Raw genomic sequence first — 23,746 nt, 5'->3', positions numbered from 1 at the left:
GGCGGAATCATCCTGTGCCTCTTCGCCGCTCCGTTCCGATTGGCTACTGTTCTACGGCCATGTTCTGTCTATCCCCACACACATTATTTAAAAACTGCCACAGGAATGGAGGGACGAAGGTGGCGTTTTTTGATTGGCCAGCTGTACGCATGCCCAAAACACTCAGTTGGGATTGGCTGAATGGGGGACTCCTGGCACCAGGGATTCCGCACTTTACTGGAATCAAACTGAGTACGAGCGTGGTTCCCTGAAAAAGTAGTAGTTCCCAACTGGAGTTGGAAATTTGACCGTTACACGAGGCGAAGCTGGTACAAAACCACGTGGTTGTGTGGAGCACTTAGGTCGAACGCAGCTCGAACTTAGGTCGATAACTCAAGTGCGGAATCGACCTTGGAATGTTGAGAGCAGCTGAGGCAGTTAAAGAGAAGAAAACTGGGAGATGGGGAAATTGTCCTGCCCTGTGCAAGGCCCTGAAACTTTTAGATCATAGAGTCACAGAGTTGGAAGAGACCACCAGGGCCATCAAGTCCAACCCCTGCAATGCAGGAACACACAATCAAAGCACTCCCAACATATGCTCATCAAGCCTGTGTTTAAAAACCTCCAAAGAAGGAGACTCCACCACTTTCGTAGACAGTGAATTCCACTGTTGAACAGCCCTGACAGTCAGGAAGTTCTCCCTAATGTTTAGGTGGAATCTCTTTTCCTGCACCTTGAATCCATTACTCCGTGTCCTAGTCTCTGGGGCAGCAGAAAACAAGCTTGCTCCCTCGTCAACATGACATCCCTTCAAATATTTAAACATGGTTATCATGTCACCCCTTAACCTATGCTTCTCCAGACTAAACATCCCCAACTCCCTAAGCCTCTCTTCATAGGGCATGGACTCCAGACCCTTTACCATTTTGATTGCCCTCCTCTGGACCTGCTCCAGCCAGTCAATATCCCTCACAAACTGCAGTGCCCAGCACTGTACACAATATTCCAGGTGAGGTCTAACCAATGCAGAATAGAGAGGTCCAATTACATCCCTCGATCTTGACACTATACTCCTATTGATACAACGCAGAATCGCATTGGCTTTCTTGGCCGCCGCATCACACTGTTGATTCACATTTAGTTTATGGTCTACTAAGACTCCCAGATCCCTTTCACGTGTAGTGTTGTCAAGCCAGGAACACCCATCCTATATCTGTGCATTTCATTTTTTCTGCCTAAGTGTAGTATCTTACATTTATCTCTGTTGAAACTCATTTTGTTTGTTTTGGCCCAGCTATCTAATCTGTTTAGGTCAGTGATGGCAAACCTTTTTGAGACCGAGTGCCCAAATTGAAACCCAAACCCCACTTATTTATCACAAAGTGCCAACCCAGCAATTTAACCTGAATGCTGAGGTTTTAGTTTAGAAAAAAATGGTTGGCTCCCTCTTCCTCCACCCCACCCGCTTGAGCAGGGGCCAGCCTGCTCTAGCCTCCAGCAAGTCCCACGCACACCGTTCTGTGCCTCTCTAGCATCTCTGCCTCCTCTGTGCCTCCCCCTAGGCAGCAGCCACCTAGAGCACAGGCACCAGGCCCACCAGACGAGTCCTCCCTGCTCACCCCAGTGCGCGCATATCGTGCTCAGTGGCCCTGGCCAGCCTAGATTGTGTGGGTGGGTCACGTGTGTGATTTCCTGCCCCCCACATGGTGAACTCTGTGTGTGCATGTCCACAGAGAGGGCTCCGAGTGCCACCTCTGGCACCCATGCCATAGGTTCACCATCACTGGTTTAGGTCATTTTGAATTCCGACTCTATTCTCTGGGGTATTAGCTACCCCTCCTAATTTGGTGTCATCTGAAAATTTTATTAGTATGCCCTCTATTCCATTATACAAGTCGTTGATAAAAATATTGAATAGCATTGGGCCAGGACAGATCCTGTGGCACCCCTTCTCAAAGATAGTAAGATCCTAGAGGGAAACAGTTAGAGGACACTTGGGTGGACAGGAGTTCCAAATAGTTTACTTGCTTCCCCCTCCAATCCTATTTATGCACAGTCACTAAGAAAGACCAGGTCGAGAGTAGAATCTTCCTACCTTCTCAATTGGTGAAAGGACAAACTGGGGGTTTCTTTTTCCTTCTAAACAGACTGTGCCAGTGAAAATGGGACCCTTGGGGCAGGTATTACACTGAGGAGTAGAAGCAGATCAAGATTGATCAGAAAAGGTAGTAAGATACAAGCAAGAACTTCCAGAAGTAAGAGGCAGGCATTAAATTGCTCTTCTTCTTCTTCTTCTTCTTCTTCTTCTTCTTCTTCTTCTTCTTCTTCTTCTTCTTCTTCTTCTTCTTCTTCTTCTTCTTCTTCTTCTTCTTCTTCTTCTTCTTCTTCTTCTTCTTCTTCTTCTTCTTCTTCGTCTTCGTCTTCGTCTTCGTCTTCGTCTTTTTCTTTTTTTTACTGCTACTGGTCTCAAGGGTAAGATAGAAACTTGATTAAATAACATTACTTTCAACGTAGTCCTTTTCCCGACATAATATATGCCACTCACTTGTACAACTACAGTTGAATAAAATAAGATTGGGGGAGCTCTTGGTTCACAGGGCTATGTATCCTTCCTTGATTAATGCTAATGAAGGGTCAAGTGCAAATAAGTAGGGCTTGATTAGTTATCATCATGCTGAATAAGCCCATGATAATACCATCACACCTCAGGTAGCGATGCTAAAATGACAGGGCCCAAGGAACCCATCCAATCAAGACACCAGGAACGGGCACTTTATTTGGGCCTCTCATTTTCTTTGGTGTCGGCTAATTACTCGTTTTTTCACAGTCCTCCTCATTCCCACTGTTCAAAGAAACGAAACAACTTCACCTCTTCGTACAATACTCCTTAATGGTTGACAGGGGGCTTTTCTGCACACTTGACTTCTTTTCTTAAAAGTTGATTTTCTTAAAAGTTGATCCACAAGCAGTGGAATCGGTGTATACATGGTTCTTCTGCCTGTGTACCCTCGCTTTGCATTTTCACAGTTATGGAGTTTTTACTCCACATGTGTATTAAGCAATCAGGATTTGAAAGGAGGGTGCTGTTATCACTGGTAGGAATGTGTATTCAGATATAGGTATTTTCTGGATATATTGTTATGTCCAGATGGTATGCAGAATTTTCTAGGATATCAGAAAGTGAATGCCCCAAAATACTGGAATATTTGGAATTACCTGGCTGTGGGGCTCTGGTACAGTCAACCCCTCCTGCTGTCTGTCTGCACCTGCCACCTTGAAGGTTTCCCAGGCCTAAAACTGGATCACAGATGATGATGATGATGTTGATGATGATGATGATGATGATGATGATGATGATGATGATGATGATGAAGAAGAAGAAGAAGAAGAAGAAGAAGAAGAAGAGGAGGAGGAGGAGGAGGAGTTTGGATTTATATCCCCCCTTGGAGACTCAAAGGGGCTTACAATCTCCTTGCCCTTCCCCCCTCACAACAAACACCCTGTGAGGTAGGTGGGGCTGAGAGAGCTCCGAGAAGCTGTGACTAGCCCAAAGTCACCCAGCTGGTGTGTGTGGGAGTGTGCAGGCTAATCTGAATTCTTCAGATAAGCCTCCACAGCTCAGGCAGCAGAGCAGGGAATCAAACCTGGTTCCTCTAGATTAGATACACAAGCTCTTAACCTCCTATGCCACTGCTGCTCCTGGGATATGAATGCACCCAAATCCCCTCACCCTGACAGGGTGGCTTTAGCCAGTTATGCAACTTCCTTCTCGGCCCTTCAGGGCTGGAAGTTTACCTTTTAAATGGAAGGTTGCTTCCCCCTATTCCCAGTTCATAGTGTTACCCAAATTAGTGGGATCTCTATATTTTAGGTTGAGGAATTAACAGGAACAGACATTGCAATGCAAGAGGTTGAGCTACGGGGATCATTACCCCAATTTATACAGGGGGGGGTTCTCTTAAAAAACCTGCAGGAAACCAGACTTTGAGCAACATTTTAGCAATTTTATTAAAGAACAAAAAATTATAAAAGGAGCACACGCAGTTGGGCAAAAAATACCCACCCGTGCACAGAGAAGTCTAGGATTTTGATAGAGGTTAAAGATAGGTTTGGAATACCAGAGGTCATTACCAGAAGGGTGATATTTACTTGATCCAGAAGGAGGAGGTCCAATGAGGCAGGATCCAATGGCAACATTGGATCCAAAAAGTGGCAACGTCAGGTACAGCCCAACCAAAGCAAAGGCAATTGAGAGAAGGGCAAGGGACTAGTTTGGGCAGACTGGATACAGGAAAATGTAGCACTCTGGAAATGCCAAGAGAGATAGAAAAGAGTTCTGTTCTCAGGAGAGAACAATACAGTGGAAAATGGCGCACAGATGATTTTAGCCCTCTGGCAATGCTGAAACAGACAATCCTGGACAAAGCAGAGTCCCATTCTCAGAAGAGGACAGTACTGAGGAAAATGGCTCAGATGAGTCAGAGCCAGGTTTTGATTAGATTTTAGGCAGAGTTGATAAATTTACAACTTAGGGAAATCCGATTCAGAGTAAGGTTTGATGGTTCTCTGGTAGTTGAATAGGAAGGGTGTGATTGGATTGGCTAGGGAAGAAAGGAGCCAGCAAAGCTGATTGCCTTAAGACTGACATCTCTCTGTAAGATAATAGGCTAGAGATTACCTTTTTCGAAAACAAGGAAAGGTGGAAATGCAGAGAATTATACTCTGCTTGACCTAGAATTACAGCAGTGTATCAATATTTCAAACTCTAAAAAAATGAAACCAGTCTGCTTCAGGGTGGGGGGATGAGAGGGAGTGATTGGATGATAACAATGACAGTCCAGTCACCAAAAAGTAGACTGGAGGTGCATGGGAGTGGGCAGGACAAAGAAAACTGATAGAAACTTGACACACGAGGAAACAGGTGCTTCAAAATCAGCTTCCGGGAAAAAAAAGATTGAGTTAAAAGTGGTCTCAGAAGAAACAGGGGAGGAAACTGGGGTCAAAACTAGAGACAACCATAAAACTAACATTGCAGTTTTTTGTTCAAGTGCCACAAGATTGTGGGACAAGTTAGGACCCCTTTTTGTTCTAGTTGCATCTATTATACAAGATTCTGCACCTTTCTGTTCCGCCTTTTCTCTCTGTTCCTTCAAGAGCTTTAATCAAATGGTGTCAGTGTCCATCCCCCGTGTATCTTCCCCACATTTACTATCCTAGCACCTGAATATCCATTTCTTTCTAGAGCAAAAGATTGGTACTAGTATCAGTTCATCTTGTGCTAACACACCACTAAAACAGGAATGCCACAGTTATGGTAGACTTGGGAGCCCCTTCCTTTTAGGTTCTCCCTGTAACACACTAAGAAATTAAAAGGACTAAAACTGTGATCGTTCCACAAGTGCTTACAAGAACTCAAAGAGATCAGCAAATCTCCTTGCCCTTCCATCCTTCTCGGATTTACTTTGCTCCTCCATGCCTTGGGCTTTTTCCCAAGTAACCAAGCATTCTGTTTTTTTACTAATGGAAATCAAACTTCCTCTGATATATTCACAGTTGGGTGTATTAACTGAGTGAGAGCCCTAGGACAAACTCATGCGGTGAGTCTGCTCCTCTCAGGAAGGTGTTTAATCGATGCCCAGCCTGGATGTATACTTGTCTGAAATGGTTCCAGTGCTTTGGAATCAACTGTCAGGATCAGTAAAGATGTCCTTTCTCTTGAGTCCTTTTCAAACATTATGAAGAAGAAGAAGGAGGAGGAGGAGGAGGAGGAGGAGGAGGAGGAGGAGGAGGAGGAGGAGGAGAAGAGGAGGAGGAGGAGGAGGAGTAGTTTGGATTTATATCCCCCTTTCTCTCCTGCAGGAGACTCAAAGGAGCTTACAATCTCCTTGCCCTTCCCCCCTCACAACAAACACCCTGTGAGGTAGGTGGGGCTGAGAGAGCTCCGAGAAGCTGTGACTAGCCCAAGGTCACCCAGCTGGCGTGTGTGGGAGTGTACAGGCTAATCTGAATTCCCCAGATAAGCCTCCACAGCTCAGGTGGCAGAGCTGGGAATCAAACTCGGTTCCTCCAGATTAGATACACGAGCTCTTAACCTCCTATGCCACTGCTGCTCCACTGCTGATCACGCATACTAGAAACCCTACCAATTGTGCAAACAGGGAACTACGTACATACCTCCCAAAAGGGGTAACACATGTATTTACCATAAGTGGACAGCTTACCTGTGAACATAAACCTTGAAAAAATCTATTTGTCAGTTTGCACATACCAGAGCTGCATGTGAACTGCCCTGTTAATATTTCATGGTGATGATGTGTATCTGTAGGATCTATGGTCCATTCCACACAGCCAAAACAAGCAATTCAGGAGACGCGTTAAAAAGGTGGCTTGTGGGTGCTTTCCAGACAGCAAAGGCATCAGATGGGGAAAGGGGATGGGGAAAGTTTCCTGCCAGACCATTTTACTCTCTGGTCAGTTTCACCTTCAGCTTGCCTCCGACATTTTGTGTGCAGCTGAGGGGATTCCCCCTGCCACCACTTGCTGAAGATCGCCCTGGAACGTGGCTCCGATCCTAGGCACCTTTTCAGCCCAAAAAGTACATAGTTGTATTCAGCTGGTCCTGCCAATTCCAGAAATATATAGCTGTCCTTTTTTTTTTTGGAGAGAATTTTAGCCACTCAGAAGACAGGTCTGCCACTTGTTGAAAACCACTGGGTTGGCCTGCCCTTCACGGACTGACTTTGTTTTTTATTTATTTATTTATTTATTTATTTATTTATTTATTTATTTATTTATTTATTTATTTATATACTGCCCTCCCCAAAGGCTCAGGGTGGTGTCCATCAACACTAAAAACAATTTAAAACATCAAATACATAATTTACAATAAATATATAAAATACAGATGGCTGTACTATACTACAGATGGCTGTACTATACTATAAAATAGTAAGCAACCCCTCCTTCCCCCTTTATATACCCACGGGAGGCCAGATGTTCTTATGGCGGAGTTGACATCATCCCGGCTGGCCAAACACCTGGCGGAACAGGTCCATTTTACAGGCCCTGCAGAAACTTTGTAAATCCCGCAGGGCCCTGATCTCACCTGGAAGCCTGTTCTACCAGGTAGGGGCCAGAGCCGTACAAGCCCTGGCCCTTGTAGAAGGCTCTTCCAACCCAGGATCGCCTCTGGAGGAGCCAGGGATCACGAGTGATCCGCCTCCGGGACCGAAAGCAGAGAGGGGCCTCAGGAAGAGGCGGTATAGGGAGAGACAGTCCCTCAGAGAAGCAGGGCCAAAGCCGCGAATGGCTTTGAAGGTCAATACCAAAACTTTAAACATGACTTGGTACTCGATTGGCAGCCAGTGTAGTTGGTATAGGACCAGCGTAATCCGGTCCCTAGCTGTTGCCCCAGAGAGGAGCCTGGCTGCTGCATTTTGTACGAGTTTCAATTTCCGGATCATGGCTAAAGGTAAGCCCGCGTAGAGCGAGTTACAGTAGTCTAATCTAGAGGTGATCGTGGCCAGATCGGAATCTATGCAGTAAGAAAAAAAGTCCAAGTGGCTAAGACTCTCTCTTACATGGCTCTGGCGGATTCCGCATGAGCCAAAAACAGTGGTGTCAGAATGGTGTGAAAACGGTGTAAAATGGTTTAAAATGTGTAAAAGGGTTTACATCATTTTCACACTGCCATTTTTGGCCCATGCAGAATCTGACTAAGATTCTCTTTTATGCGTAGATACAAAGATAGCTTCTTTTTTAAAAAAAAGGAAAAGTACATATTGACAGGACCAGCTGAGTACACCTATGTACTTTTGGGCTGAAAAGGTGCCCAGGATCAGAGCGTGCACAGCAAACGTTCCAGGCTATCTTCAGCAAGTGGTGGCAGGTAGAATCCCTTCAAAATGTTGGGCACCAGCTGAGGGTGAACTGACCAGAGATCAAAACAGTCCCGTGAGAAACATAAGATACCTTCTGAGCTCTGCATTCATCACAGTCAGGCAGGAGACATCTTGCAGGCAGCTTGGGGGGCAAATGCACATTTAAAAAAAGAGACGTCTTGAGCAGAAATAAGACGTCCCAAGGATGTCTTGGGGAAAAGGCTGCATCCACAAAATATCTTATTTCAGCTGTGTAGAACTGACCTCTATGTGGCTTTTAGATTCCTGCTATGTGTCACTGTAACATCAGAAAAGGGCTCTGGAAATTGTGTAAAAGTAAACTATTCAGCAAAGCACTGAAGGACATCTAGAGGTAAGGCAACGAAAACAGCAGCCCTGCACCGATTCATATTGTGTAGTCACTGTGTTGGAATGCCAATTAACTGCTTTGGAGGGCAAACCCCTGCTAAACACCCCATGCTGTGAAGAAATGCAGATGAAAACTGTGATTTTAAAATGCAGATCTGTCTGCAACCATTATTGTTTACATTCAGAGTGAAGCATAACGGCCTAGGAATAGGGGAAGCCACCTGATTGACTGTGGCATCCTGCACGCTGATTGGCCGAATGGCTAGATAGTGCAGAAACGGAGGTTAGCTCCCTGACAGAACAATTTGAAAGGGTTTTGATTTTCAGAGTTCCTAGTGTTAAGAGATATTGTGCCTTAACTGAGTTTCACAAGCATAACATTGCTGAGGAGAGTCATGGCAGCCAGTGTGTTGAAATCTGGCTTGGTCTGCTAATGACAGCCCTATGAGCTGTATGTGAAAGCAATTATACGTATACTAAGAGAACTGGTGGAGGGATTAATTGAGAGGTCAAGTTAAAGGCCATAGTTCTAAACCACTGAGAAATATCTTCTAGCAAGAATTCCCGGGTACCAATTAGTTTGGGTTATTGGGTTTTGTTTTGTATTCAGTAGGCTGTTTTATGTCTTAGTTGAGTGTTTTCTAACTGTGAGGACAGAGTGAGGGCACTGAGTATATGGACCAAGCTTGTTAGGACCCTGTTTGCGTGTGAAAAAGACATTAGCTAGAACATCTTAAGTTTAAGAAACTGTACCATCTAAGAAAAAAACTATATAACATCTAAGCTGAACTGTAACTAAGAACTGAAACTGAACAATCGTTAAGTCTGTGCTTGAAAAACTAAACACTGAATCTCCATGCCAAGCTATGGTGTGTATATATTTCTCCTGACTTATTTGCCTCATCCATTCCATATCTCCAAGTTATTCATTTACTATCTGTTAGTAAAACTGCTATTCTGCTTAAGTTTGAAATCTCCCTATTTATGTTGTGTGCCTTATAAAGAACTTTGTATAAAAAAAAGGTTAAGTCAACAGGTATCCTTCACCTTCTGGGTCAATTACAGGGCTGTGTCGTGTTCCTAGACTGTTCAGTAATGAGATGTGGTGTTCAAACTACTCCCTTTATTGAAAACAGAATCAGGCTAAACCAGTAAGACTTTAATTGAGAGAATTAAAGATTAGACATCAAAATAGCTTCCATTATGCCCCCTCTCCATGTCCTCCTTCCACATCACATAACACCACCTCTCAGTCCCAGTTCCCAAGGGGGAAACATCACCCTTCCCATCTCATGGGGAGGAGAAGGCATGACCTTTACTAGAACAAAACAATCTATATTCCCCAATGCTTTGAAGTGCCAAAGCAGGTATCTAATGAGCAGATTAGTCCATGTCTGAAAGGGAGACTAACATGCAAACAAGAGAAAGCATAGAGAGGACCCCACATCCCAGCAAGGATATATGACAGGATTGGACCAGAACAGACCAGATCATGATAGGCTGAGGGAGGGTGTTTTTATTATACCAAATACTACAGTTTCTGAAGCACCTCATTCCCTGAAGGAAAAAGGTGGGAAATTTCTGTCAAGCCAGGTCAGAGAGTGGTTTCCCTGCCTGAACAAGTTAAGAAGGTGTGGGAGTCCATCACAAAGTGGTAGGCAGCACCGAGATATGAAATGCAACTCCAAATTCAATATCTTCATTAGCAAAATAAATTATTTTATAGTTTTTGTGAGGGAAAACAAAAATCCTCACAGAAATGGCACCCCCACATAAAGCGCCAGAGGCATTAGCAGACTCAAGACTCTGGAGAACCAGGTTTGATTCTCCACTCCTCCCCATGAGCACTGGACTGTTATCTGGTAAATTGGATTTCCTTTCCCCTCCCACACATGAAGCCTGCTGGGTGACCTTGGGTGAGTCACAGTTCTCTCAGAACTCTCTTAGCCCCATCTACCTCACATGGTGTTTGTTGTGTCTGGTGTGGGGAGAGGAAGGGAAGGAGTTTTTAAGCTGCTTTATTGATTGATTGATTGATTGATTGATTGATTGATTGATTGATTGATTGATTGATTGATTGATTGATTGATTGATTGATTGATTGATTGATTGATTGATTGGGTTTTTTATACCGCCCTACCCCTGAAGGGCTTTGAGATTCCTTACAGGAGAGAAAGGCACAGTATAAATCCAAACTCTTCTTCTTCACTCCATTTCATTGGCTATCATCACCAGGACGAAGGAAACACACCTTGTAATAATTACAGTATTCAAATGAAGAAGGAAATAACTTGACACAGGGCAACTGTTTTGAGTAGTCACATCCTATCAAGCATAACATCTCGTTCTACCTTGAAACCTGCACGCATTGAGTTGGAATCTCTTTTTTCGCCTCTTCCTTTTCTTCCTTTTAATTATGTAGAAAGAGCCTTGGAACTTTTCAAAAAAGGAAATGAATAGAGAACTTATTTCCCTTGCCTCTGCTCTTATGTTTATCTATTAAACAGGAGCATGATGTAAACTGGAAAAATACTGTGCAAGCCATCATAGGATAGGATTACCGTCTCTCTTTGCAAGCAAACATTGCCCAACTATAATTGTGTGACACTCTCGATAAGCACAGACCGTTACGAGCTGTGGCATCTCTGCATGGGCTCTGAAATCTTTGAGATGAAGCAATTTTGTAGGAGAAGACAAGTTAATGTACTTGCGGTAAAAAAAAAAATTCATAAGCTTTTTGGGGCCCCAGGGTTAAGGTGAAACTGTTCAGAAGCATCCTGGTTCCGTTCAAAGACTAGCAACGCCTGAAGAGGTTACTCTTGCTTTGAAAACTCACCTCTCCCCATTTAAGTCAGGGAATCAAAATTTAATGAGCATCCCGGTTGGAAATGCAGCCCCGTGGCATAAAACTTGGTAAATATCCTGCCATGTTCCTTTATCATTAGTATAAATTACATGGCACTTAATAGTTTTAGGGGAGAGGGGAAAGTAGCAAACTTTGGTCATGTTGTAGTAACACTATCCTGAATAGCGGATGCATACTACTCTGCATTGTAACTACCAACTGGAAGGCAGTCATACACACGTTATCTGCCCCTTTTTCTTTGCCTTTCACTCCATCGCCCTTGATTCTCGAAAAACATCCAACCAAGGGTACGCGAAACAGAAACAAGCATTCGATGTCAGTCTCAAACAAATCTGCTTTGGACAAATCACTGTAGTTCTAACATCTGTTCAAAAGCAGAATAGCAAGACCTTTTCTTCACACAACAGTTTTGAAGCTGAACGTGCTCAATAGCAAAATATGTTGCATATTCAAGGTGTATATATAGATTAAAAAGCTAGTTGACAACTACCTTCTTCTATACATACCAGAATCTCTGTGTGTTCAAGAATCAGGGCAGGCAACTGTATCTTCATATAGCTAGGGTTACCAACAGAGGGGGGATGCAGCCTATTCGCACCTATTTGGTAGAACCAGTTACTAAAATTTTCTCAGTTCGGAGAACCGGCTATTAATGATTAACTCCACTAGGGACAAGGGGGTAATCTCTGTCCCTGGGTACAACAAATCTCGTCAAGTGGGGGATGCAGAATCGCCCCCTAGGGCCCCCTGCAGCCCCCCTGCCCCCCATGGCACCCCCCATGTGTGTATGAATGGTATGAAATAATACAATATATAGTAACTCTAATTTTTTTTGTTCATTGGTATAAAGCTTGGGGAAGTATTATAGGTAAAGATTTTTCATTTTCTTTTTTTCCCTTGAAATTTATATTGGAAAGAGAGGAGTTTAAACGACTCTTTTAGATTAAGGATTTTGGATCTCTCCCTCTGTTAGTTTTCTTTCAAGTGGAATAGATAAAGTAGTTATAGGACTCTGAAGGGGAAGTAGAAAGTAGGGAGGGAGGGAAATGTGGGAAGGAGGGAGGCAATATAGGATGTTTTAGTGGGGGGGGGTTGAGAGAGATAGACAATTAGATATGTTTGTAATATGTTAACAATTGTAAACAGTGTTTGGTTTCTCTCCTTACTTATGTTATTATTTATAATCAATCAATATAATTATATAAAAAAGAAATAATACACTACCTTTCGGTATATTTTTTTAATACTTTAAACAGTCATTATTTTAATCTAGAGGCGGGGCGAAGGGGAACTGCACCTGGGGCACGAGCACCCTGTGTCCTTGCCACAGCCCCGCCCAGGAATGCCCCCTTCCTGGAATGCCTGGCCACACCCCCGTCATGCCCTACCCAGCCCCATTGGCACTACGCCACTGTTTGAATCCCACTGCCATCGGAACCTGTTACTAAAATTTTTGAATCCCACCGCTGGTTACCAACCTACAGATGGCACCTTGAGATAGCTCACTATTACAGTTAATTGCTGGACAGCCAAGATCAGTTCCCCTAGTGAAAATGGCAGCCTTTTAGGTTGACTTCAAGGCATTGAGATCCATCCCATTCCCAAACCATGCCCTCCGCCAGCTCCACTCCCAAAATCTACACGTATTTCCCAACTCAGACCTGGCAAACTTACCATATAACAGGCCCACAGAGAGGTAAACCAACCCAAAATGATATGGAAACCTTGTCTAAGGCAAGAAGACTTGGACTAATAAAACTCTGGCAGAGTTTCGTCTTTAGAGAAACTTGGGCCCCTTCCGCACACGCAGAATAATGCGTTTTCAAACCACCTTCACAACTGTTTGCAAGTGGATTTTGCCATTCCGCACAGCTTCAAAGAGCACTGAAAGCAGTTTGAAAGTGCATTATTCTGCCTGTGCGGAATGAGCCACAGTTAGTAAGAGGTTTTAAGACTTAGAGATGCACAGAGGTCAAACCAAAGGGAGGAAAAAACACAGGGGAAGGGGGGCTTCCAACTTTTCACCATGTATAAAATCCCTTAAAAGTTTACTACTTGCTCTCTAGTTATACATGTAAAATTAATTCTTAATTATTATCATTGATAAGCGTCACATTTTCCTCCGTTGTATCTCTTTTCTTGTTCTGTTTCTCTCAAATCTACGAACCATTAATGCATTTTTGTTGTGTGTTGGTTTTACACAAAAAGTTCATCAGGGTGGCTGCTGTGGGTTTTCTGGGCCGCATGACCATGGTCTGGAGGGTTTGGCTCTTAGCGTTTCACCCCCATCTATGGCAGGTATCTTCAGAGGTATGTCACAGCATTTCCAATTATCAATGATTTTCATTTCTCTAATCGAAGAGGTAAATTTAGCCATCTCTGCCAATGCCACCAATTTCACAAACCATTCCTCTATGGTGGGTGTAGGTCAGTGGTTCTCAACCTGGAGGTCAGGACCCCTTTCACAGGGGTCGCCTAAGACTCTCTGCATCAGTGTTCTCCATCTGTAAAATGGATAAATGTTAGGGTTGGGGGTCACCACAACATGAGGAACTGTGTTAAAGGGTCGCGGCATTAGGAAGGTTGAGAACCACTGGTGTAGCTGAAGTTTTCCATTTTTGCTTATATAATATTCTTGCAGTTTCTAAGAGATGTTAAATATTTCCACATCCAGAGCCATCTGGCTTCCAACCTGGATCCACTTACTGTTTAGTTTTGCAGCCACTGAGCAGAGAGACCTTGCTAGCACATTAAAGGTTGCCAGCATGTACTCTACGACTTGAAGCACCTAACTATGAATGCTTTGAATGGGCACACAGACAGTGATCCCAGCACAATGCCACGACACTATATGCAAATGCTACACAATCCCTGTGGATGAATATGTCAGCATGGATGCTTAAGATACCAGTGTTTAATTTTAGAGGTGTTTTTATTGCACAATTCCAGGCAATTTTATTGCAAATGAAACATAGCATAGTTTTGCACCTCCAGTGTGCAATATCCGAGCACTGGTACTTCAGGGGTCTCTTTGTAGTACTTGCTATTCTTAGTTTTATGGAAACATCTGCTGGAGAAGAATTTTTTTATCACTCCAATTGTTTATGCAGACTTTGTTCACACAAACCTCTGGGGTTGCCGAAATGACTTCTGCTGACTGTTATTTCTTGTCATTAGGAAGATTTTTGTAATTATGGAGAAGATAAAAAGGAAGAGAGGCCACGGCCAACTCACCACTCACTCACTCACCCCCCCCCCACACACACACACAAATTGCATGCTCCCTATTCATTTTTCAAGAGAAACATTATCGCATTTTCTAAACAGAAATTTCTCAGTAAGACAATTCTCCGGTTACAAAAGGGTCAGACTCTATTCCGGCAGGTTTCTGTGACCCTTTCCCGAAACGAATTTGTAAATTAAAAGTGAACAACAGTGGAAGCTTTCATCAGCAGCAGAAGGCCAGGTGGGTTTTAATTCAAGATTTGGGGGATTGAATCTGGAAACCCCTTGAACGTCAAGCGGAAGCTCCCCCTCTGAGCCAGGAAGTTCCTTGCAGGAAAGAAGACAACTCAAAAAGGGTAATTTTGAGAGGAGAAATGGCTGGCAAAGCAATGGTTAATCGCAGCCTTATTTGGTCAAGCTCTTCCTACTCCATATTTTATAACTCACTGAGGTCCCTGCTCTCTCCATGCTCTATCCCCAAATCTCCTGGAGTTTCCCAACCTGAATATGGCAACTCTACACTCTCCATATTCCCCCGGTGGCAAACCTAGGCTGAATTCCCACTGAACATTTAATCTATATACAACCTAGTTTCAAAAGAATCAGCACCTTTTCATCCAGGTCCCAACATCCTCACTGGAGCATGTTTTTAGTGAAGATGTCTAGGCCTGTCCCTTGGGGGTGGGGGGGGTGCCTGCTGTCAGGGATGCAATTGTTAAGCTAGCAGCACCAAACTTTCAGAGTATCTTTAGGAGTCCCTCCTGATGATTCCTCCCAGGTTTAGTGAAGTTTGGTTCATGGGGGCCAAAGTTATGGACCCTCAAATGTGTAGCCCCATCTCCTATTAGCTCCCATTGGAAACAATGGGGGATGGGGCAACCCCTTTGGGAGTCCATAGTTTTGGACCCCCTGGACCAAACTTCACAAAGCCTGGGTGGTATCAGTAGGAGACTCTGCTGATGATACCAACCAGGTTTGGTGAAGTTTGGTTCATGGGGGCCAAAGTTATGGACCCTCGAATGTGTAGCCCCCATCTCCTATTAGCTCGCATTGGAGTGGTTTTTTCCCCAAAAAAGTTGCATATACAAGCAGGTCCAGGAAAATCCTGTGATGGGGGCGGCGGGGAGTGCCAGAAATGGGACTGATCTGTGTTCCGTGGTTTGGCAGTAGGGAGATCCCGGGGAAACCTGGATATTTTGGGTGACTATCCCAGGATTAATCGCCAGTGGGAAATCGCCCCTAGCTGCTGCAAAAGCTTGATACAGAAAAGCCCCTGTAATATGGGAAGCAAAATACATCTGTGCAGAGTGCTTTCCTCTCAGTGAAGATCTACGGTCTCCTGTCTCTCCACACACTTAGAATTCAGGAGGAAGTTGTGTCCGAACCCAGGATTTCAGTGAAAGGGCTGAGCCCTATACCCTCCCCCTTCCACAATCAAATACTCTACCTTGTCTCCCCCCCCCTTTTGTTCTCACAGTCCAATTCACAAGGGGTACTTTTGCACATGCAGAATAATGCACCTTCAATCCACTTTCAATGCACCTGAGGGAATAGCAATATGTGCGGAATAGCAAAATCCACTTGCAAACAATTGTGAAAGTGGATTGAAAGTGCATTATTTTGCATGTGAGGAAGAGAACTAAGCCTGCTTGTACTTTAAAAAAAGCTGAATTAGTTCCTATTCTTTCCATTCAAACCAGATAAAAACAAAACAAAAATCAACCCATGAAACAGAAGCTCTATGTAAGTCTCTACATAGACTCATCTTTCTTGACAACTATTTACAGCCATGTTGTTCCAAAAGAAAAATCCAAAAGCAAGGACCCAATCCATGTAATAGCTTTTATTTGGACCAACCCAATGGCACATAATAGAGCCAAGCTTTCAAGTTCCGCAGAACTCTTCATCAAGGCAGAGGTACAAAATGAAAAAGGTGGAACATCACATCTCATTGGGTTGGTTATAATGGAAGATATTACCTGGATTGTATTCTCTGCTTTATTTTCCCTCAGGATTTAATGGAACTCTTCCTAGTATAGCACATACCCAAACATTTTTATGCTTTCATGAAAAAAAATGCATACACTGAGAAGGCAAATATTTTGATGTGAGAATTATTTGATGCGCAGTTTGGCTGAATTAAAGTTTAATGCATGCCATTTGCGAAACAAGGAAAATTGTTTTCATAACACTGACCCTTTAATGCTTCCAAGGTCTACAGTTGTCACCAAAATTTGCTTGAAAGATTCTGCTAGTACTTCACAGAAAAAGTTGGATTTCCCAGGTTTAATTTCCCCACACAACTTTGTGTAGTACAGAATCCTTTGGATACTGACTTATGGTTGCGCTGTAACATTAATTCACAACTGTACTGTTTTAGCTACACAAGAAATTTCATTTACTAATAATTGGTGCAGCTACACAGGAGTGCAGGCTTGGATGAGAGTTCACATAGAAAATAAAGATTCCCCTTGGTATTAGTCAATATTGAGAAGTGGAAGGGGGAATTTTCATTTAACAGAGGTGGATTCTGCACTGCACAAATATAATGGGCTGACGAAAGAAAATGTCCCATTTGGGGGAAGAAATTTTCACAGGTCTTTCCCCCAAAATGGGCTCGGCCTGTTATATTTATTTCAACCCAAATTGTACAAAAATCACTAAACTAGCAATCTTTTTGCAAAATCCTGGGTTTCAAACGCTTCCTGCTTGCCTGTGTGAACTATGACAGCAGAGAGGAGTAACAGTGGAGAAGAAGAATGGGCCAGGAAGAGCAGAGTGAAGAGCAGAACGAGCTCTGGTGTTCATTTTTGAGGGCTTTTCTCAAAGCCATAGCTTTTAAAACAGTGTATTTTAACAGGGTTATCTCTTTTTCTCCTTGTAAGACTCCTGAGAGCTGAGACTGCTGAAGCTGCTGAAAGGTGGGGCTTAACAGGGGTTAACAGAGTTCATCTCTTGTTTCTCTTTGTCCTGGGCTGCTGAGAGGTAGGGTTTTAGTTCAGTCTCTTTATTTTTTAAAAATTAATAAGGACATTTTTGACAGATAGTACATACAGATACCTCCAGAGGGGCACTGACTAAAAGTTTAATATTTAAATATCTAAACAAAATCCAGATAATAGAAGGGCAGGGAAGCCAGCAGGGGATGGGGAGGGAGCTTTCAGTGTTTTTGCACTGAGTGTCACATGTATGACTATCTGCCACTAGGGACACAGAAGTTGTGGTGTGTGTCCTCACTGCAATGAAGCTCCTCCTGGCACTCAAGAGGAGCGTGTGCGTTCTCTCTGAAGCCAAGGTGGCAGAACCTGGAGAGAAGCTGAAAAGAGGCAGAGAGGGTGACAGACAAGGCTTTCAGGGACCTAACAGCCGGGTCCCACCTCCCAAGGGTGACATCTCTTCAGATGTCATGGAGAATGAAAGGTCTTGGGGATGGAGGGTGCCAGTCTGAGGTGGGGGGAAGATGCTTCCCTTAGATGGGATCCCCTTCCTTAGCTGGTGATCCCAGCTATCCTTCTTTGCACTGAGGGATACCCGAAGGAGGGTGGTGGGGGGGCTCCCTCGTGAGTGGGGTGATTCGATCATTAGAAATGTAGATAGTTGGGTTTGTGAGAGGCGTGATGACCGCATGGTGACTTGCCTGCCTGGTGCGAAGGTTGCAGATGTCATGCTTCATCTAGATAGGCTTTTAGACAGTGCTGGGGTGGAGTCAGCAGTTGTGGTCCACATTGGCACCAACAACATTGGGAAATGTAGCCGGGAGGTTCTGGAAGCTAAATTTAGGCTGCTAGGAAACAGGTTGAAGTCCAGGACCCCCAAGGTGGCATTCTCAGTGGGTGTAAATGGGAAGTTCTCACAATGGAGAGATGTAGGAAGTGGTGTCCCCCAAGGATCCATTTTGGGACCAGTTCTCTTTAACCTATTCATAAATGACTTGGAAGCAGGGGTGGGTAGCGTGGTGGCCAAGTTTGCAGATGATACCAAATTATGTAGGGTAGTGAGAACCACAAAGGATTGCGAAGAGCTCCAAGCGGATCTTGATAAATTAGGTGAGTGGGCTAAGAAATGACAAATGCAGTTCAATGTAGCAAAATGCAAAGTGATGCACATAGGGGCAAAAAATCCAAACTTCACATACAAGCTACAAGGGTCAGTGCTATCAGTCACAGACCAGGAAAGGGATTTGGGCATCTTAGTTGATAGTTCCATGGGAATGTCAACTCAATGCATGGCAGCTGTGAAAAAGGCAAACTCTATACTGGGGATCATTAGGAAAGGAATTGATAATAAAACTGCAAAGATTGTCATGCCCTTATATAAAGCCGTGGTGCAACCACACTTGGAGTACTGTGTCCAGTTCTGGTCACCGCATCTCAAAAAGGATATTGAAGAGATAGAAAAAGTGCAGAGAAGGGCAACGAGGTTTCCCATCTTAAGAGAAGTATATCCGAAGGCAGAGAGCAAGGAACATGCCTTTGCACTTACCTCGGCAGTCAACCTCAGCCATATAACAGAGACCCATAGCCATATAACAGAGACCCACAGCCAAATCTAATAAATAACAACAACAACAACAACGTTTTGGAACACAATACTCCTGACCTCACGATTGTGGGGGGAAAGAAAGTGTGGATAGTCGATGTTGCAATCCCTGGTGACAGCAGAATTGATGAGAAGCAACTGGAAAAATTTACACGATACGAGGATTTAAGGATTGAACTACAAAGACTCTGGCACAAACCAGTAAAGGTGGTCCCAGTGGTGATCGGCACACTGGGTGCAGTGCCTAAAGACCTTGGGCGGCACTTAAAAGCAATCGGTGCTGACAAAATCACCATATGTCAGCTGCAAAAAGCCACCCTACTCAGCTCTGCACGCATTATTTGTCGATACATCACACAGTCCTAGATGCTTGGGAAGTGTCCGATGTGTGATGTAATACAAAATCCAGCATATTGATCTTGTTTGCTGTGTATAACTGTTTTTGTATCAATAATAACAACGATAACGATGACGATGACGATGACGATGACGATGACGATGACGATAATAATAATAATAATAATAATAATAATAATAATAATAATAATAATAATAATAATAATAATAATAATAATAATAATATAGAGACCGACAGCAGCAGCCAGCTCCCAGGACATCAGACTGACCCCAGCTGAAGTTCACACCAGCTAAGATTCCCATGCACCAGAGAGTGCACTGTGGACAACATAGTTCTGGCCCTGCCAGAGATAGGTGAGATAGGTGAGATAGCCCCAAAGCCCATAATAGTCTTCCATGGCTAGGTGATAGGTGGATCTCACCATGGATAGGTGAGATAGGTGAGATAGCCCCAAAGCCCATAATAGTCTTCCATGGCTTCTCAGCCATGACTGGGCAGGAGCAAGGAAAGGAGAATGAACTTAGCCGCTGGGCCAGGCAAGGGGTGAGCCAGAGGGGTGGGCTATTGAATCATCTTCTGTCACAGGTCAAGGAGAATTGGCTGGGGAATATTCTCAGCTGGTATGGCTGCCCAGAGAAAGCCAGGGAAAGTTAGGGGTTACTTGAACCCTCCCCTGTTCTGAAGCCCACAGGGACTAGTCAGTGGTGGGATCCAAGCATTTTAGTAACAGGTTCCCATGGTGGTGGGATTCAAACTGTGGCGTAGTGCCAATGGGGCTGGGCGGGGCACGACGGGGGTGTGGCCAGACATTCCAGGGGTGAGGCATTCCTGGGCGGGGCTGTGGCAAGGATGCAGCTGCTGCACCGGTCCTTGGGCGGGAAATGAATGCACGCAGGCGCAGGCTGCCACGCACGCCGGTGCACCTCCTGCTAGACTGCTTCAAGTTCTGCGCGCTACTGCTGAGAGGAGGGGCGTAACTAAGGCAAAAATCACATGGCAAAATCACCAATGAGTAACCCCCTCTCGGCACACACAAATAATTAGTAACCTACTCTTGGGAGAACTTGCTGGATCCCACCTCTGGGACTAGTGGATGGTAGTCTGTCTGACCTTATGACTGGTAAAGGGGCAGGGCATTTAGCCCACTCCAAACAAGTAAGACACTTGATGCTAATGCAGTGGAGTCTTGACCTTGCATCCCTCACATAGTAAGTACAACCATTCAACTTGGAGCACTAAAACCTTACAACACAAAAGTTGACAACTCTACTCAAACAGCTGACAGGGGCGGAATTAATATTTGGAACAAAAAAAATTGATTCAGTCCCCATCCTACTCTGTGCAGAAACTGTGCAGAAAAATGCAAGAAACTGTGAGGAAATTGAGGACCAAATTGGAAAACTATAACTTCTTGCCAACCCTAGAGATCTAAATAAGTTAGCCCAGTGCCTAACTTATTGGTAGCATCTCCTCGTACAGAGGGGGTAAAGTTGTTTTAAAGCACTTCCAAATTGTTCATCTCATTAGACGGTGAACAATAGAGTCAAGAAGTAAAAATTGCATGATATACAGAGACACAAAATGGGGAACGTGCTAATTAATTTACTGCACCAAAGACTTCCTTTAATAAAATATTTAAAGAATCTCTTCTGGGTTTTGGATAACAGAGGGGGAGAAGCAATTAATTGGTCTTCTCCCAGGCCAGGAAAGGAGCTTTGACCTGACCCCCACAGCTGAGCTTTTGTTCCTCGCATAGGAAGACAAGTTGGGTCAACTTAACAGCCCCTTTTGATCTCTCTGTTTCATGTGTCTCAATGAGGCCGGCTAGCCCTGACCCTCTCAAGACCTGGATTGAGGGGAATGCCATTCTTGTAGCCCAAGACTACAAGGGCAACATTTCAAAAAGCATTATCCTCCTACTTCTTTATACCTCAGACTTCAGGAACTCCATAACTTCTGACCTATAAAGTACTGCAGCATCACTGGGATATCACATTAGAGGAACCGGTCCTCAGGGGAACGTTACTGGATTTCTGAAACAGGAAACTTCTGATAAGACTCTTTTGCTTGTTGTATTCTTTCAACAGCCTCAACCACCTGCTTCTAAATAAAAAGTTAGATGCACAAAATAAATGGGCAAGAATGATGAAAATTTGTCAAAAACTAATTTTGGGCGTTTCCCCACTTTTCCCTCGGCTGCCGTCGCTGCGCGCAATTCCCAGCGAGCGGCATCCCACAACGCAGCGCCTCAAGGCGTCCCCCCCATTCGGGGGTCATCAAAGGCGCCCTTTGCAGTAATGCGCCAGGGATTGCCTGCGCTGAAAAGGAGGCATGACAGCGGCAGTGTCGGAAGGCTGACTTCAATGAGTCAATGCTTAGCCCCTCTCGTGGGGAGTGCCGGGGGACCCCGCGCTACTCTCCTCAAGTAGCGCGGGGCTTAAGGTAAGTGGGGAAAGGCCCTTTGAAAGTCCACAAAAAGAAACTTGTAAATTAAATGCAGGGATGGGGGTTAAAAAAAAAGGCCAAGCTGCCTTCACTATAAGCCCAGGGGGTAGCAACAGATATAAAAAGGAGTCTAGTGGCTCCTTACACTTATACATTTTTATTCTATATCAGGGGTCTGCAACCTGTGGCTCTCCAGATGTTCATGGACTACAATTTCCATCAGCCCCTGTCAGACCAATTGGCCATGCTGGCAGGGACTGATGGGAGTTGTACTCCATGAACATCTGGAGAGCCACAGGTTGCAGACATCTGTTCTATATAAACTTCACTATAATTGGATCTTCACAATGCAGTCACAAACATGTGGAGCTGCCCTATATTGGACCATTGGACCATCCTGGTCACTAATGACTACTCAGACTGACAAGGGCTCTCTAGGGTCAAACTCACAGGACTTTCACATCACCCTGTTACCTGATACATTTTACTGGCAATTTTAGGGACCTTTAGGGACCATGGCCATTCAGAGAGCCAGTGTGGTGTAGTTGTTAAGACCAGGTAGACTCGTCTGGAACCCTCTCCTCCACCTGAGTGGCAAACTCTAATCTAGTGAACTGGATTTGTCTCCCTGCTCCTACGCATGAAGCCTGCTGGGTGACCTTGGGCTAGTCACAGTTTTTCAGAACTCTCTTAGTCCCGCCTACCTGACAAGGTGTTTGTTGTGGGGAGAAGAAGGGAAGGAATTTGTAATCAGCTTTGAGACTCCTTACAGGACAAAAAGGCAGGGTGTAAATCTAAACCAGGGGTCTTCCAACTATGGCCCTCCAGATGTTCATGGACTACAATTCCCATCAGCCCCTGCCAGCATGGCCAAATGGTAGGGCTCATGGGAATTGTAGTCTATGAACATCTGGAGGGCCATAGTTTGAAGACCCCTGATCTAAACTCTTCTTCTCATTTTGTACAGGGGGTATTTACACCACAGAAAACATGCACTGACGAGTGTAAAGCTACATCCACAAATCATTGTATAGTACACTATCAAGGCACTGTAGCCGTCTTTCACAGCTGAATTGTCTTGTCCATACAGGAAAATCTAGTTTCAAGTTACTGCTGTAGTACAACATCTATCGATCTGTTGACCCGAGACTGAAATTGCCTATGAACATGTGGAGCTGATAGACAGACCCATAAGGACTCTCTACCTTCCCACTAGTATCAAATGCCAAATGAAAACACAGCTAATCGGCTATGTGCTACCACATGCCCAAAGGGGGAAAAAACAGTTCAACAGAAAAATGCTCAAAAACGAAGCTACTCCCCACAAACACAACTCTGTTCCCCGGCAGCCTCCAACGGGAAGATTCCCAAAGTGCAAAAGTTAGTGTTATTCCCCACATTTTCCCATCCCTTTACTTCTCCCCATCCCTACCACAAACCCCATTCAGTGAAGAAACTCTCATCTTAAACCTTATCATCTGCACTGAAGGTCTCTGTTTTTAAATATTTTACTTGGTTTGTTTCAGTGCTCTGTTTTGAAGAAATAGGTTACCAAAGACACCTGCAGAGAATAACAGCAGTCATGAAATCCTTTATTTCTTCATCCCCTTGGCAGTGTACTCCTCATTAGTCAAAAGAAGAATTTTACCTCACTGTAACAGAGTACACATTTCACATTTTTTACCAGCCAAGAAACCTATCCATTCCCTGTTCAAATTCAAAGGACAGCAAAGACGTATCCCCTCCAGTCTCTCCCATTATTATCTTTTTTCAGTTTTAACAAAACCCAATGAAATGGTGAGTATATAACATCCGTATTATTTTTTATAAATGCCTTCACGCCGAGTTGTTGTTAATTATCCTTTCCACTGGATCAGATGAAGCGTCACCTTTTGCGATTAGATTGCCAAGAAATTGGTAGAACTTTCTTCAGACAATCTTATCAGAGTGTCCATGAAATCTCCCTGCATTTGCCTTCAGGCAGAACTAAGAGCGTCCCAAGGCGATCCATAGTACTGAGGCCTGTAGCAAGATAGGTACGGATCCACCTTCCACTGGTCCTGTTTCCCCAAGTACTTGCCAAAC

Source organism: Sphaerodactylus townsendi, linkage group LG10, assembly GCF_021028975.2.
Source record: "Sphaerodactylus townsendi isolate TG3544 linkage group LG10, MPM_Stown_v2.3, whole genome shotgun sequence".
NCBI lineage: Eukaryota > Metazoa > Chordata > Lepidosauria > Squamata > Sphaerodactylidae > Sphaerodactylus > Sphaerodactylus townsendi.
This window is presented reverse-complemented; position numbering follows the sequence as displayed.